Source organism: Notamacropus eugenii, chromosome 4 (assembly GCF_028372415.1).
Source record: "Notamacropus eugenii isolate mMacEug1 chromosome 4, mMacEug1.pri_v2, whole genome shotgun sequence".
Classification (NCBI taxonomy): Eukaryota; Metazoa; Chordata; class Mammalia; order Diprotodontia; family Macropodidae; genus Notamacropus; species Notamacropus eugenii.
In genome coordinates this window covers 49,813,782-49,819,781 of record NC_092875.1, presented here as the reverse complement: position 1 = coordinate 49,819,781, position 6,000 = coordinate 49,813,782, and the positions used below count along the sequence as shown (strand labels likewise).

The following is a 6,000-nucleotide window of genomic DNA, read 5'->3' as shown; positions in this document are numbered from 1 at the left end:
AGTTCACTCTGGAGGACTTTGCCTCTGACCCCTCTAGTTTGGGATGCTCAAGTTGGGATAATAGATGGAGATGAAAGAGCCCTTAGAGGATATCTTATTTATCCTTCCATATCTTACAGACAAGGAAAGCAAGGACCACATAAAGTGACTCGCAAAATTACAAAGGTAGCAAGTGGCAGAGGTAAGACTTGAACCCCTGTCCTCCAAGTCCAAATCCAAAGTCCCTTTTCCAGTGTACCATGATACCTCTCATGGGGGTACCAGGGCTCAAATACTGATTCTAACATCTAGTCCTAATTAAGTCTCACTTGGGGCAGCTAGATGGTGTAGTAGACAGAGTGTTGGGTTTGAAGTCAGAAAGACCTGATTTCAAATTTGACCTTAGATACTTACTAGTTGTATGACCCTGGGCAATTTGCTTAACTCTGTTTGCTTCAGTTTCCTCATCTGTCAAATGAGCTGGAGAAGGAAATAGCAAACCACTACAGTATTTTTTCCAAGAAAACCTTAAATGGGGTCATAAAGAGCAGGACATGACTGAATTAACTGAACAACAACAAAGCCTTGCCCATGTGACCTTGAACAAGTCACTACTTCTCTGGGACCCAGTGTCTTCTTCTGTAAAAGAGGGTTGGACTGGATGACCTTTAAATAAGTGTTTCTTAATCTGAGGTTCATGGACTAGATTTCAAGGAATCTAGAAGCTTGGATTGGGAAAAAATTACAATTATATTTTAATTTTCATTAATCACAAACTGAATTTTACTGTTTCCTTCAATTATTTAAAAACATGATTCTGAGATGGGGTTAATAGGCTTCACTAGACTGCCAAGAGGTTCCAGGACACACAAAAAGGTCAAGAACTCTTGCTTGACATTGATGATCCTATAGTCCTTGATTAATGCCTCTATGGAGAGCTATTTGCCTCCAAAGATGTTCAGATGTTACAGTCAGATGATTGGTGCTCAGGACTGTTAGAAGAGTTCAGAGCTTTAGGGGTATGTATAATATACAATGGTACCATGAGGTTCTGGAAAAAGATTATGTGTTTGGGCTGGCTCCGAACACTTCACTCATGTCAGCAACACCATGACCAAGTTGCCCAAGACACACACTCTGTGCCTCAAACCCTCCTGCTGCCGCAAGCTCTACTTCATCCTGTCCAATATGGTGGCCAAGAGTGGGGTCATAGCACATGATCTGAGCTGGACCAGGGCAACTTCTTTGATGAATTTCAAATGGAATGGGTCACAGTAGATCATGATGAAATTCATTTATAGCTGACACTGGAGTTCCTTGAAATCATATCAGAATGCCAAAGCAGTGAAGATCAAGCTGACCAATAGATACTTTGCTTCATCATGGTCATGGAGCACCATCTTTATCAACCTGTAGTCAAGCGTTAACACATAATATTCCTGTAAGGGTTAATTCCCAGAAAATTAGGGGCTGATTTCTAAGAACCCACTGTACCAGACTTTGATGTTAGTATATATTTACCAGTTTTGAAGGCTATCCAGGAGTATGCTAGTAAATATTTAATAACTGGTTCCCTGGAAAAAATAACGACCCACTTTAAAATTTAATCTGTATTATTTTCTCCATTACTTATCTTAAGTCTTGACAATCAACAAAATGATAAATCAAGCTTTGGTTTGTAGTGTTTGTGGATGTCTGAGGTGTAAATTCTCATGTTGAAATTTTAGCAATCTGCTCTCCAGTTAAGATCTGGCTCAAGTGCACCACTGAATAGATCACATCAAGAAGGTGCTGACCAGATCTGATTGATCCTGCCCAATCCTGGCTTCCCTCAGTCCTTAAATCAGAGGGTGGGGTTTGAGAAGCCTTAGCACCCCAGGGCTGGGAGAAGAACTGGGTGTGGATGGGGAGGGTGGAGGCCAGTGACAAAGCAGACTGAAGGCATCACCCTTCCTTTTAAAATTACATGCCCATGGCCTGGCTGGGGACTCTAGATAGAAACTACTGTGCCATAGGGCTCAAACGTGCAGGAAGAAAGTCATAGCTTCCTTGTCTTTCCTTCTTGGCCAGGCCTGTTTCCAAGACATTTCACACTGGTGTTCCTCCTTTCAGCCAGGTCAGCCAGTTGCTGACTGAGTACTCCAGGGGTCAAGCAGGGTGAGAACCTGGGTACTGTCTTTGCCTGAGGTCAGCAGAAGACCCTAGACGTTCTAAAATAGAACCTATGATTAGTACTGTCTAGACCAAACTTCCTCCTGACACATTTTGCAGTGACTTTAAAAGGATCACTGAGAATCCTGGCTTTAAGGACCATAAGTCATAGCAGGGGGCCAGGCTCATTGAATCTATTTACCCGTGTAACTCTGAGAAAATCACTTTAATCTGTCTCTGGGTCTCAGTTTCCCCATTTTTGAAAGGAAAATCCAGAGACTGGTCACAACAGATTTTCTCAATGCCCTCACTCCTCACCCCTCTGCCCCTCTGTCCTTTTCAAAAAGGAAACTTGGGCCAGAAAGATCCAACCATAACAAGGACAGACAGACAGAAGCTGTGTTTACACAGGCTAAGGGAAATGGTGAATTGGAGCAATTTTGTCTTTTGTCTTTATTAACTGGAGATTTCAGGCAAAAGGAACCTTTGCCTCCATTTTCTCCTTCCCTTTTTATGGATAGACAGGTTGGGGGGGTGGGGAGGGGGAGGCTTTGGTTTGGGATGAGGAGAGTTCTGAAGGACACAATAGCTCCCTGGCCACACACAGGGGAAAACCTTAATGTGACTAATAACAGCTACCCAAATACAAGAGAGAGGGAGGGAGGGGTTTTCCTCCTTTGTCTTCTGCGGGTAGCAGGTCTCATTAACTCTCTTTCTCCTCCAGCAGCTTCTGCTGTTCCTGGCCTTTGGGTCTCCTTAGGGCTTGGGGGAGGGGACACATCCCTCCTCTGCCTTCCATGGTCCATACAGCCTTGGAAACATCACTTTGGTTTTATTTTAATTAATTAATTAATTATTCCAATAATACATTTTAACATACTATTCACCGTACAACATATATATGTATGTATATATCTATATATATGTGTGCATGTACATAGCCCTCCTCAATCATTCCAAACCATTAAAAAAAAAATCCACGTATTGAAAAAAAAATCCACATTAATGATTGAGAGGGAGGGACAGTGTAAGTTTCTGTTTTTTTATAATTTAGCTTTTGATAATGGAAAGAAGGATGGATGGATGAACTTTAATCATCTGAAACTTGTATTACTACGTGGATCTGAAGCCTTCTAGGGTTTGTTTTCTTTTTACCTTGTAATATTTTTACCTTGTTACATTGTTCTTCTGGCTGTGCCTTCTCTCTGTCTGCTTTGTGTAAGTCTCCCCACATTTCTTTGAATTCTTCCTATTTGAGATTCCTTACAGCAGAATAATATTCTACTTCATTCCAGTATCACAATTTGTTCAGCTGTTCATCAATGAATGGGAACACAACTTGTTTCCAGTTCTTTTTCTATTACAAATAGTGCCACTGTGAATATTTTGGTACGTGTGGGACATTTCTTTTTGTCCTTATGATATAAACTCAGTAGTGAGATTGTTAGATCAAAGGACGTGAACAATTTAGTAACTTATTTTTACACATCTATTTTTTTTCTTCCCAGAACAGTTGGGCCAAGTCATAGCTTTGCTAGTATGCTCATTTTTTCCACAACCTGACCAATGTTGACTTTTTTCATCTTTGAGCTTTTTTTTTTTTAACCAGTCTGATAGGTGAGATGTTAACCTATAGACAATGGGTACAATGGTACAATGACACCATTAGCAATTTAAACATTTTTATTTGGTAATGTAGAATTTTATCTTTAGCAATTTTAACATTTTCATTTGGTTGTCAATAATTTGCATTTTATCTTTTGGAAATATTTTCCCCTATATCATTGGACTGCTTGTATATTGAGGGTTAGCTCTTCGTCTTATAGATTTATCTCTATTTCCTATAGATTTATTCATGTCAGATTTTATTAAAGATTTTTGACAAAAAACTCCCCTGTTCAGTTCTTAGCTTTTCTTTTCATTCTGGCTGCATTGACTTTCATGTTATGTAATCAAAATTATCTATATAAAACTCATCTCTATCCAATGCATGGTTAAGAAACCTTTCCCTATTTATAACTGCAAAAGTTGTAATCTTCCATTCATCAAAAAAACATTTTTATAGTGAGACTTTTTATATATACTTGGTTTCTCTGTTTGGAATTTGTTGCGGTATGTGGTGTAAAATCTTGGTCTAAACCTGTCTTATGCCAATCTGCTTTCCAGTTCAGAAATAACACTCTGAGAAAAACCTCTAAGGTCTCTTCCAGTTCCAAGTCCATGATCCTAATTCTAAGATCTTTCCCCATTCCTGTCATGGATCCAGACCACAGCTCCTCCATTCTCCCAAATGGAATTCTCAGAGGGGCCAATTTGGGTTTGCTGAACTCGCATCCATTTCCAACTAGAACTGGGGGTGGAAGGACAAGTGCTTACTGGCTTCTCTCTCTGGAGAGATAGTTCTGCCCTAGATTCCAGAGGAACCTCTTCCTGCTGTCAAGGAACTTAAAGGATATAATAACTGATGGTTATACTGTATTTCAAATTTTGCAAAGCAAATTATGTACACTTTGTACAAATTATGTACATTATCTTATTGGAGCCTCACAAGAACCCTGTGATAGAGGGGTGACAGAGGTGGTTATCCCAATTTTACAGGAAACTGAGGCACAGAATGATTCAGTGCCTTGTCCACATGCACACAACATAGTACATCTTACCAGGAGTATCTGAACCCAGCTCTAAGTGAATGTGAGTCTAGTCCATTAAGTGACAAGGGGATCTCAGAAGTTATCTAGTCTGTTTCTGCACCAAAATGCATTACTTTATAATGTGGAAATCCTGTAGTTACAGGAGTGTGCTGGAACCAGTACTTCCCTGTAAATTTTCAGTGTGACCATTTACATCCTGAAAATCTGTAAATGAAATAAATTTGTGCTTGATTTATTGTTTGATTGATTGTTTAGACTTAAGAATAAGATGAAAAATGTTAATAATGCAAATTAAACTTCAATATGTACTGTGCTTTCTCTTTTCCTCTTGGAGAGCCAGTTGTTAAACATTTACCAGCAAATTTCTAGGTAGTCATGACCATGAAGCAGGTTATTACTGGAAAAAGACAATGATAGTGTGGCCCATTACTGGATCTATCTGAATCTTGGACCACAGAATTTAGAGTTAAATGGGACTTTAGAGATCATCTGATCCATCTCCCTCTACTTACACCTGGGGAAACTGAGGCACAGAGAAAGGAAATAACTTGTTTTGTCTTCTGTTACTACAGTATAGAGGCAAGAGTTGAACCTAGGACATGAGTCCAAATCCAGGTACTTCTGAGGATATCTAGTCCAAATGGGGCACCCCACCCCCAAGAAGCGATTTTCTGGTTTCTTAAGAACCCCCAAGGAGGGTGGACCCATTGCCTCTGAAGACAGTCAGTCCATTAGCATTTATTAAATGATTACCATATGCCACTGGGTTCAGAATTAGGAAGACATCTTCCTGAGTTTAAATCTGGCCTCAGACATTTACTAGCTATGTGATCCTGAGCAAGTCACTAAAAACCCTATTTGCCTCCGTTTCCTCCTCTGTAAAATGAGCTGGAGAAGGAAATGGCAAACCACTCTGTTATCTCTGCCAAGAAAACCCCAAATGGGGTCACAAAGAGTGAGACACAACTGATAAGACTGAACAACAACAATATGGCAGGCACTGTGGGAGGCACTGAAAATCCACTAACAAGTGAAAACACAGTCCCTGAGCTCAAGGGGAGGGAGTGTCTTATGGAGAGGGAAGAGACAGCTAGATTTCACTTTGGGACAGCTCCTTGGCTCTGCATTTTTTCCTGTCTCTCTCTGACTTCCACCCCTGCTTCTCCCTCTTCCACATGAAAACCATTTAATGCTTAAAGAACCCCTATTTTTTTCTCCA

At 40.2% G+C, this 6,000-nt stretch overlaps 1 pseudogene; it reads left to right on the top strand.

Annotated features, from left to right (window-relative positions):
* Nucleotides 1-941: 941 nt before the first annotated feature.
* On the top strand, nt 942-1,586 carry LOC140502178 (checkpoint protein HUS1 pseudogene; annotated as a pseudogene).
* Nucleotides 1,587-6,000: the final 4,414 nt, after the last annotated feature.